The following is a 12173-nucleotide window of genomic DNA, read 5'->3' as shown; positions in this document are numbered from 1 at the left end:
GAGACGAACGAGTTATGAGTAAGTGTTGATAATACCATTATTATTAGACATGTTCCTATCATATGAAAAGCCTCAGTGACGCGCATTGAGTACACAGCGCAAACAAAGACACAACAGCAGTAATCGAATGTAATCCAGTTTATTGTGGGGATAGCTGGCTAGCCTAGCCGGATACCCTCACGCTTACCCCCCGTCTGCTTTATCTCGCACCGCGTAAGGCGCCTCCGCTGTGGGCCAGATGCAGTACTGGGGGCCGGGGATGTTGGAGGCCGACCGGTCAGCCCGAGCTTCGGTGTGTGTGAGGTTTATCTCTAAAGCTGTGGCTCTCTATGTTGAGCAGAAACGACTGTATGCACATTTTAGAACAGATAGACGCGACGAGGACGTACAAAAACACTGACTCACAAGATCGAAAACACCGTTCTGTCGAGAGAGAGAGAGCTGCGTGTGCACGAATAATAAATAATTAGCTACACATAAGAAATCAATGATCACAGATCAGAAGGAACTGAAAAAAGACTTCTGTTTTCATTTGTACATCCAAACACTGAGAAACTGCCAGCATTCACTCGTTCACAAGTAATGATCTCTCGAGCGTTTGCTAGGGCGTGCCAGATTCTCTGGGTGGAGGAAAGGGAGGAAACCGTTCCTGCTTGGACGTCAAACCAGGAGACTTCAGGATTGGCTCGTCTGGCCTGTCATTTTCTCAAAGGCAGAGAAAGACAGCCAGAACTCGGTTTTACACCGATCAACATTTCTATCCACTTGCACTGCATGAAAAAAGGTGTATCCGGACCAGGATACTCCTGTATACACTGCTGAAATTCGGAAGAATCCAGGAGTATACTGGCCGGATAGGTCAAATTCCATGGATCCGTATATGTCCGTATTCATCCGAAATGGTACCAAATCGGATGTATGTTGTGGCCGTATACTCCCATGCTACAGCCATTTGTTGCCATGGCAAATAATCCCATCAAGTTTTTCCCAGGAGACATTTTCACACCTCTAAACAGCTTTGCCTTCCACCCCCTATTGGTCCTTCATCTCAAACTGGATTGGTTGTTTTTTTTTAAACCACTCCCAAAACCCAGACTGCTATTGGAGGACAGGGCTCATTGAAAACCCAGTCAAGTGACTTTATTGGTTACTTCTAAGGCTAAGGGTGGGCTAGGTTTTGTAGCATAGGGACTTGATTGGTTATAGGCCAGCTATGCAGATTTTGCTCATTAATATATAATATATATATATATAAAAAATAATCCCCTCTCCCTCCCAAAAGAAAAATACACACAAAACAATTTGAGAAAGTCTGAAATATTTATTAAAAAGGTATAAAAAAAAAAAAAAATTCTTAACAGCATTATAAATGAACATTAAAACAATGGTGAAACAAAAACAAGTGAACTAAATGTATTTAAAAGGGATGAAAATGTAAAGGAACAAATGTAAAAATATAAACAGTCCAAAGAACATAAATATACGTTAAAATGAATTGGTAAAGAAACAAAAAGGGAAAAAAATGAACAAAATGCATTTAAAAGACAGATGTAAAGGAATAAAATACACAGTGAACATAAAAAGGAAAAGAATAAATATACAACTTAAACAATATAAAATGAGAACAATAAATTTATAAGACAAAAAAAGTGTATATAAAATATATTAAAATACATATAAATATTCCAAGTAAACAATATAACCAAATAAAAAGAACAAAGAGCATTATAAACATACATTAAAATTAATGGGGGAAAAGATAAGTGAACAAAATGTTTCTAAAGGAAGGCGGCGTAAGAGGAACAACAATACAAAACGTGGAGATCAAAAGCAACATGGACATCTAAAAAGGAACAAACATACAAAGTATACAATATAAAACGAGACAAAGAAATCTATAAATTAAAAAGTGTATATAAAATATATGTAAATACTCTATATATGGGAACCAATAAAAGTATAAGTATATAAACATAGGAATAAAGAAAATATAAAATGGAACAATTGAATATTAAAATTATAATTATAAAAGAATTGTGACCAACTCTAACACAATGTTGTTTGAGTTTTGAACATTTTTTCAAACTGCCGTGATGGGCTGGTGATGTGATGCGTAGCGTGGGTCAGTCTAGTCTGGTTTGTAGTAGCTAGCCTAACCATCCACACTGGCCTTCCATCAACAACAGCAGCATCTTCAGACATCTTGTCTATAGTTGCGGTCTTCCACAGGTTCTGTGTTGGTTTGTGCAACCCTGGACCTGGTCTCCAGCAACTGCAAAACATGACAGTGAATTAACCACTAAAACTCAGAGAGGAGTATAGTAACATTCTGGGGGGGAAAAGCTTAACCGGTTTCTTAACTTACCCGTCTCTTTCTCTGACGGTTCTGTGTGATGTTCTTCATAGTGTTTCTTTTCTGGGCCTTTTCAGACTGAGCCAAAGAATACTTCCTCAGCAAAGTCTCACAAAATAAAATACATCTTGCGACCTGCCAAATAATACATTAATAATATATAGTTAATGCCAATAAAAGTAAGTAAAACAATTCAATTAAAATGTATTTGTATAGCGCTTTTCACAATACATATTCAGGGTTTTTCCTGGGTCAAAAATGGTCTTCGGTGGTGGCTGACAGACATGGTCATCCATACACACACATACGCACGTTAAAAAAAAATACCCTACCCACTTGATCTGCAAGCGCAATACTGACAATAAATTTGAAATAAATTCAAAAAAAGTTTGTAACTTTTGCTTATTTTGATACCTTGATGTTTGTTTTTGTTCCTCATTTTTACACTATTTACTGATAATTGTTTTGGTATATAATCATATCAATATTAAAAAAATAGTATTAAAAAAATGAACAAATAGCCTAATTTTCTGCCATATACAATCAGCTAGCTAACAACAAATTTGTTCTGGGTTCACCTCACTCCAGTCTAAACTAAATGATTTTAGGCTATTTATTTTACTACACATTGTCCACATAAATAAGCTGAAAGACTGTTGATAATTAAAAATAATTCTTACTATCCACTCTTGCTAAAGTGGGTAAGCACACTTGTGTTCTCATTTCAGGTGTTGTTCTGAGTAAATTATTAAACTGATTTGTGAGTTCAGTGTTGGACAGATCAGTTCCAACCAGTCGTTAAAATGATTCGGTTCAAAGGAGTCATAATGTGGCGAATCGGACATTAGCAGACGCGTTGTGTGTGAATCCCGTCTGTTAGAACATTGCGAAAGATTTGTCAACACACAGAAAACACTTCATAACCGGATAGGATTTGTTTCCTGTTTATTTAAAGTATGCTTTATGTCAGCTGGTCAGAGAATCAGTCAATGTTTTTTGAGCGCATTTCACACCCAGCGGTAATTAAAGGAAGACATCGTCTGATAGCGCCACGTGCAACATGGATTCGGTCTTCCGACCTTTTGATTTTGATTAACGTAAAATGTGAAACATTAGAAAGCTAAGAATGCTTATTTTGAAGACAGAGAGAGTGCGAGCGAGGGATGAGCTCACTGGTCATTCTCTCGGTCACTCAGTTAACGCAAGCGCAGCAGTCATCTACTACATCAATCACAAATCACAATAACTCAACAAATAAGGCTTTGGCGGGACAAAAATTTGTTTTGGCGGCCGGCAAAACATTTTCAATGTAGAAAAAACCCTGATAGTGTTTCAAAGCAACTTCACAGAAAACGCATGCGTCTACATTACAGAAAAAAACAGAGAACATTAAAATAATGACAACATTTTTAAGATTACCTTTTACACATTCAGGGTCAACATCTGTAAAAGTTCTTCAGGATCATGGATCCAAAACTTCTGGATCATGAGGGGGGAAGAAACATGCACACACACAAATGAATATTAATTTGTTTGATAAAACATTAATATTAATTATCAACTTACGGACATGGACTTGCAAAACATACTCACCAGGCCCATACAAAAACTTCACAGTAGATCCAAAATCCTGCTTTGCCTATAATTCTTCAGAGTCCAAGGATGGTGGTTTCCTGTCCTCTCTGTTGAACAAGTGTACATGATCTCAGATTATTCATTCCAAAGCTCTGTTACATTTTATGACAAGCTTGATCTTAAAACTAGCTGACAGTAGGGATGGGCATTATGACCATATAATTATACATACATGAGAAATTTTATTTTACAATAACGATATCACCATATATATATATTTTGATGGATATTTTATTAAAATGCTACAGAATAATACTGCTTTAAAAGTCTTCACTGTATGATATTCAATTAATTAATATCACTTGATTCTAAAAGAAGCAGAAGGTCTTCTCTATTCTTTTGTTTTATTAAAATTATGACAAAGCTGCAGCCCCTTTAAGAACGGATGCACAGAATGACACGCATCCGGGTTTCCCCACGTTAACTTGAACTGTTTAACTTACTTAAGACATAACTGACTGTTTAAATCAAGTGAATACTCACATGACAAGGTTTCTGAGATAATTGTGTGCATTTTACAGAAAGATAATTGATTTCGGGATCGCCTGCTGTCTGAGAGAGGCTTATTTTAACACATGCATGTCCCGTTCATTATTCTACATTCATGCATGTTTCCTTGTCAAAATGTCAAAAAGTTTTAGTACAGTCAGTGCTGCGTTATATACGCTATATTCCCATTCCGCAATATAAAACGGTAATGTTAACGTTTACAGCAAAATCACTAACAATAGTCAGTATCATCAGATCGCCATAACACCCAGCCCTAGCTTAACAGTATTACAACAAAACACAGAAACAGAATATGTAAGTTAATCACGATTAGCATATGACTTTAATGCACTAACGTTATATCTTGATAAGCAGTAGAAAAAATATAAAGGGGTTTACGTTACCTTCTGCCGTCTGCTGTCCGCCATTGAAACCTTAGTCTGTTCGTATTCATGTTTTTTCGTTCTCAGTCGACATCCCACAATCAAAATTCGTCCAAAATAAGATTTTAACAGGTTTAAAATGATCCATGCAATGCCATTAATGGACAGAAGAAGCCGTCCTGTTGAAGATTAGACGCCGCGATCGCGTCGCGTCCCCGCGAGCCACGAGCAACGACAACGGGTGTATAATTCAAACGGAAGGCGCGCACTGTCATTGGCCAGATTTCTGGATGACGTTTAGATTGACCAATCACGCTCAAAAGAACACGGAAAGACAGCAAATAGCCTGGCAAATATAGAAAAAAACCTGTTTTAAACAACAGTTAGAAAATGTGTATATTTATTTTTATTTGCTGTTATATTTAATTAATTGGTCAAATGGTGTTTTGTGGTGTGGGCAGAGGCTTGAAAGTTTCAACCTGGAGAGCAGTGCAGATTTGTACTCTTTAAAAACAATTATTGTTTGATATTTAGTTTGCTATATATTTTGTTATATTTGTATCCAGAATTGAATGTAAAACCAGTTTGAATGTAAAAATACACCTTCACTGTAAAACAGAAAATTAAAGTAAAATATCTTAATTTAAATAAGGAAAAATCTGTAAACTAATAGTGTTTTCTCTAAAACGTTTAATGTAAATTTCTGTGAAGTTTTTTAACTTTATTTGACTTAAGATATTTGACTTATTTTACGGTTTTTGTTTTGCAGCTGTAGCTGCTGTTTTTTTTAAGGTTTTTATTCTTACAGTGTAAATATAAAACTAATAAGATTTACTTTAAAAAGACAAAGAATAATGTTAAATTGTTAGTATGGACATAAACATAAACCTTTTATATAATGAGCTAAATATTGTATTACAGTTGTTAATTTACAGATATTGTTTGTAATTTTGCATGAATTTGTTATTTATGAAAACAGAAAAATAATACAGTGATGTTCCTGTATAAAAAAATGAGAATTACTGTAATTTGTCATTAATTATATAATCCTTAAAATAACAGTCAAGTTGTTTATTTAGATATTGTTTGTAATTTTACATTGTTTTAAACATAATTCAAAATTACAAGAAAATACTGTAAAAAAACTGACGTTTTTTTCTGTAAAATTAGGATTATTTTTATTGGTTGCCTTATTTTTATTGGTAACCTTATTGGTTGCACCTACATCTATTGTGAGTGGTGGATTTCAAACCTCAAAATGCCCCCCTTTTGCAGCGTGTTAAAGTTAAGAATCTTGGAGTGACACTTTTTGTTAACAGTTGCAGAGCTGAAAGATCTGCTTGTGTTTCTGTGTTTCTTGAGCAAGTGAATCCCTGCTCTTTTTTATTCCATATTTTTATTTTGAGCATATCAGTTTTTGGTGTTTTTAAAACAAACTTTTTCATTTTCCACATTTCATCTCCTTTTTATTTAATTCTATTATTGCCTACAATTTGTAAAACTTTGCAAAAATTGTTTGGGGATAGTCTAAAATGTTTGGTTAATTATCCTTTGTTAATTCCATTACATTTCTTTGTTTATTTCATTACATATTCTGATTTTTTTGTGAACGTATATGTTCAGACAGGGTTTTTATTTTGTACTGTTTTTATAAAAAATATTTGATTTAGAGACTCTTTTCATGCAGTGGTTTTAAGGCCCTGACACACCATTCTGATGGTTTGGCTCAGACCCAGGCAACGTGAACCAACCCCACAGTCGGCTTTAGTCATTGCTAGTTCAGTTTAGTGTTTCAGGGCCTTAAGAATTATTTTTTCTGTGCAAAAAGCTTGTTTGCTGTAGCCTACAGTAGACCAGAGATAATTCTCAATCCTGAAGTCCTCCCCTGCCCCCCTCCCTCTGAGAACAGCCAGCTCTAGTGTCAGTCATTAACATATGAAAGGTCTTCTTCACACCTAACAGTCTTCAGTCCTAGCACACCCAGCAGTGTTTCAGCTGTATATGTCCGTGAAATTTCACGGATTCCTGTATACGTCCGCATACGTGAGGTTTCCGGGTTTTTCTGGAAATATACTGTTCCGTGTTACTCTGATCCGCTTTTTCCCACATACATCCGGTAAACATCAAATTACACAGGAGTATACCATGCCCGGATAGTGCCGGATTTCAGTGTTTTCATGCAGTGTTGGGGACAATATTCAGGCTAGGGGAACTCATATTAATGTTGAAAAACCTCATAAAATGAAAATGTCATGCCATGGGACCTTTAATGCACGGCACTTGCATTCTGATTCTTTATTATGCAGCCTCAGTAATGCTGTTCAATAACTTGTTTGCATTATTTAGGTATATTATTTTTATTTTTTTAGGCAATAGAATTTTTGGTAACATTTTACTAATAAGATTGCATTTGCATTAAAGGGATAGTTCACCCAAAAACGAAAATGTGATGTTTTTCTGCTTACCCCTAAGGCATCCAAGATGTCTTCGTTTCTTCAGTAGAACACAAATGAAGATTTTTAACTCCAACCGTTGCTGTGTGTCACTCATATAATGCTTGTCAATGGGGTCTAATTCTATTAGAGTAAAAAAAACATGGACAGACAACTTCAAATGAAACCCAGCGGCTCGAAACGATCGGTTTCTGAGAGAAACCCAATGGTATTTATGCAAATATATCACCTCATATCAGACAAACGCTTCAGCTCTGCAGACTGCCATCACTTCCCGTGAGTGAGGTCAAAATTCCGTCCGGGTCATAGATATATATACATAGATTCCTCATTAGTGCCTGCGTGGATCATGGCGTGGATCGCTCGAATGAGGAATCTACGTATACAATGGCTTGCTGAAAACAGAGCTGTTTTTGACCAGGTAAAATTAGTGTTTTCTTACAATGCTAATGAGAATTTTTAATTAAAGTATACTACAAACTTTTCATTTAGACACTAAAGAATCATATTAACTTGTAAAAAAAAATGCATTATATGACCCCTTTAAGGGTCAAGATCAAATTCTCTGCATCTCCTGTGCTGCATCAAGCCATCCCATAATATCCGTCATCACTTAAATTAATGCACGGCTCAGATTAACTGTACAATATGTGTGTAAACCTCCAATAAAATTATAAAGTAATTATTCCATCACAAATAAATCGCTCAATCAAGTGGCTGTGTCTATAGTATTATACACAACATTATGATATTACATACATTCTCATATACATATACAATATAAAATTTGTATATTTTATTATTTAAAATTATTATTATTGCCCCTGGTTCAGTAATGAACTCTAGTAATAAAGTAGCAGTGGCTGGGACAGATTTTAGATTCATGTTAATCCTGTTTACATTAAATAAACTGCTCGCGAGCAGGTTTAAGCTTACAGACCTGTTGCTATGACAGCAAGTCCAGGATGAGCGTCGAAGAACCAAACAATCCAAGATCATGCCAAATCGTCAACAATCAAATCCGGATAACTGAGTTAGCGATGAAGAACGGACCCCAGATTTGCGTTTACACACATTTCCCTCAGCAAATCCTACACTTCAAAATAAAAGCCCCATTAGACAACTTGGATAGCTATATAGCAATATTTTGAAAGATAATATTTAAAGAGCTCTACAATTGAATGCTTACTAGTAACTATTTCAAATAGAGTGCTCTGTTATTGCATTTTTACTAGTAACAATTGAATTGTAGAGCTCTGTAATTAAAAATGAATGGAAGTCAATGGAGACATATGACTAGTAAAAATGTATTTGTAGAGCTCTCTAATTGGAATTACTAGTAAAAATGCAATTACGACGCGTAAAGCTGGAACAATTTAAGCTAAAACGGCTTGCCATATAAACAAGGAATGTCACTTGTTTATGAATAAGCATTTTTTAAACCCAAATATCAGAGAGCAACATTCTACATTCCGAGGCTAACATTCTATGACATCACAGTGTGCTTGACACGATCTACACTTGGAGTGAACATCAGTGCTATTGCTTCAGTGTGAACAAGCTCATGAGAGAACTGCCAGCGAGAACGAAGGATTTCATAGAGAACAGCAATATTTGTCTAGAGAAGATGTCTCAAGCTACTTTAATGTCAAGCTTTATCTTACATTCCGCAGGTTCAGAGCTTACATTCTGAGCTGTGCCAGTATAAAAGACTTTCACACGATCAGCAGCCAAACTCTGGACATCTGCTTTCACCATGAACACTAGAGCACTGTCTCCTACTGTAGCAGCTATGGAGAACAGCTCAACAGGTGAATATAGCTCATATTCATATTTTCACACATAAGGTTTTTAAACACAGGAAAATATAGAGTCATATCAGGATCATGTTACATTGGGAAGAGGAAAACACCAAACTTGGTCAAAGTATTTAATTGACAAGCTGACAAACTACAGCTTAGTATATAGGTTTTATTTCACTATGAAAAAAGGCTGACAGTCTTTGTTTAAAACAAAACAATTTACACTCTCCAAGCACAGCATCACTTTTGGCCACTACTGTATGTGTGTATATGTTTATAATTACAAATTAAATATTGTTTGTGACCCGTGCTGGCAAAATGAGTCTGGATGTGCACTCATTTTAAGGCTAAGTGAAAAATATTGAAATATTGATCAATTTTGAGGTTTTAACAAAAATGAGTTAATTAAGCCCTCGTCTAGAGACCCCAATGCTCCAAATAGCAATTCAATAAGAGTAGATTTTTTTTTAATAGAGAATGTGAAATTAAGAAAATCAAATTTTTAAAAATGTGCTCATTTTGCCAGCACGGGTCACATTTATCTTTTAATTTAATTAGATGTTCATTCTATGAAGTTACTTTTGCTGTGGCATTCGTGTTGAATGTCAAATGTTTAATTAATTAAAGTCAATGTAGTAACTAGAAATCCTTTTATATAATTATTTTAGAAAAACAATCGAAAAGCAAGAAGAGTCGCCTTTCTAAATTCTTCAGAAACTCATGGCTGGCTATAAAAAGTCGAGGGAAAGAAGAAGTCCCTTTACAGCCACCGTCTGACACAGATCCAGCTGATCCACAGCCAGGCCCGTCCCACCTCAGGTCAGCGGCTCAACAGGATAAAACTGATCCAAAGCCGGGCCCGTCCAGCGTCAAGCCCACAAACTGTGACGCAAATCCAGCTGAAGGTGGGTCTACTGTCATTTTATTCCTGTTCTTTTGTGTCTTGGGATCTAGCCTCAGTATTTGATTTATAATATCTGGAGACAAATTCTAACTGTTCTGTTTCTGTTTTGGGGTTTTTAGAAAAGCAAACAAAAATGAGGAAGAAGGACAGCTGTACATTCTTCAGAAAAATGTGTCGGACTGTAAAAAGTGCAGCAGTGCAACTCATAAAGGGCAAGAAGACGGCTCCACTTCATCCACAGCCCCACACGGATTCAGCCGATCCTCAGCCGGGTCCATCTGTACCTGAGCCACCGGCTTCACAGGATACGCCTGATCTTCAGCTGGATCCATCCTTCTTTGAGCCACCGGCTTCACAGGATACGACTGATCTTCAGCTGGATCCATCCTTCTTTGAGCCACCGGCTTTGCTGGATCTGACTGATCTTCTTCCAGCTCCTTTAGCATTTCCAGAATCTCCAGGTGCCGATTCAGAGCGAAGCGAAGATCCAAGAACCGTCTCTTTCCCGGGACCATCTACCCGTGAGTATTTCACCTCTTGTCTAGTTCTAGTCTAGTTTTTCTTAGTAAGCCTGTGTATTTAAACTCATGCCGTATGTCTAATCCTTCATCCGGCATTCCCAATATAATGTGTCATGCTGATGAATCCATTATTTTCCTGATTCCCTGTAAAAAGAAATATGATTGTAAAGAAACTGATTATCCTGCATATTTAGACTCCAGGTCTATGAATCTCATATATTAACATGTTTGCATTTTTGCAGTTCCATTTTCCGAACTTTATGAAGTGGAAGAGGATATTGGACAAGGATACTTTGGCACTGTGCGCAAAGGCATCCGTAAATCTGATGGCCAGCAGGTACAATCACTCTTGCTGTTTTCATCAACTGAACCGTATAGATCAGTGCTTTCATCAAGTGCACTTAATAACTTCTTTTTCTTTTACAGGTCGCCATCAAATTCGTCACTAAGCGTGAAACAGGACGGTATTCAGACCGCTATATCGATGTTGTAAGTTGCACATAATGCATACATTTAATATATCTTAAATTATAAGTCAGCTAATGGTTTGTTGACCTCTTTTCTCCAGCCTGGGGTTTCTGAGCCACTGTTTGCAGAAGTGGCTCTGAACCTGCTGCTGAATCGGCCTCCGCTAAGCCCCTACATCCTGCACATGCTGGACTGGTTTGAAGAGGAAGATCGGTTCATCCTCATCCTGGAGTATTCACAACCCTGCAGAGACTTGTTCAGATTCGTCTTGAGAGAAACGCTGAGTGAATCGCAGGCACGTACTCTGCTGTACCAAGCGGTGCTCGGAGCCAAGCACTGTCTTGACAGAGGCGTCTTCCACCGTGACATCAAGTTAGACAACTTTGTGGTCAACACAGAGACAAACCAAGTCCAACTGATAGACTTTGGCTGCGGAGAAATCGTCAAAAGTGTCTATAAGGGTCAATTTATAGGTGAGTTGGCTTTTTGTGTTACCATAGCCATAATGATATGTGATTTGTGGAAATGGATATTTGCTCAACTTGAATATCTCTTTTTAATGAACAGGGTTTGCCTGCCCACCTGAATACTTTGCGGACTTTGAATATGAGGCGGAGCCGACAACAGTCTGGTCTCTGGGCATTATGATGTACAGAACGGTGTGCAGATGTCAGCCCTTAAGAAATGAACATGGCTGTCTGAGTTTTGACTCCAGAGTATCCGCAGGTGAGAGAACTTACCAAAAACACATTGAGTATCAGCACAATCCTGTACATAACACATGCTACATATTTCAGAACCGATACATGACAACGTTAGTTTCTGGACATTCAGTGCATACGTGAATAACCAGCGCTCTTGTGAAACCTTACAGAATTCCAGGATTTGATCTCACGGTGTCTGGCTCATGAACCAGCAGAGAGAGCGACTATGGAGGAGATCCTACAGCATGACTGGTTTCAGCAGAACTAATGTCCGGAGTAACTCAGGAGTCAGGTAGTATGACTTGAGAGGTAAGGCAGACGATGACAGAAATCACTTTTGTGAAAGTCCAATCAGTGCTGTCATGAGCTTTTCCTCACATTTATCCCTTCTTCAGATGCTTCAAATCGTCTGGTGAGGAAAAACAGCTCAAATCATTCAGCAGAGAGTCAGGGCCCTTCAG

The 12173-nt window shown here is 37.1% G+C and overlaps 1 pseudogene across 1 annotated transcript in view; it reads left to right on the top strand.

Moving 5' to 3' along the window:
- The first annotated feature begins 10613 nt into the window (after positions 1-10613).
- The window catches only part of LOC307143792, an 838852-nt pseudogene continuing 837292 nt past the window's right edge, over positions 10614-12173 (top strand). The window contains exons 1-6 of the transcript in view: positions 10614-10686; positions 10783-10877; positions 10967-11029; positions 11109-11481; positions 11576-11734; positions 11883-12004. The product of the transcript in view is annotated as an uncharacterized misc_RNA (transcript). The remainder of the gene's footprint in view (positions 10687-10782; positions 10878-10966; positions 11030-11108; positions 11482-11575; positions 11735-11882; positions 12005-12173) is intronic.

This window comes from Gobio gobio (genome assembly GCF_949357685.1).
Source record: "Gobio gobio genome assembly, chromosome: 1".
Classification (NCBI taxonomy): Eukaryota; Metazoa; Chordata; class Actinopteri; order Cypriniformes; family Gobionidae; genus Gobio; species Gobio gobio.
Note: the sequence above shows the minus strand (reverse complement) of the source record. Positions and strands in the feature narration are given on the sequence as shown.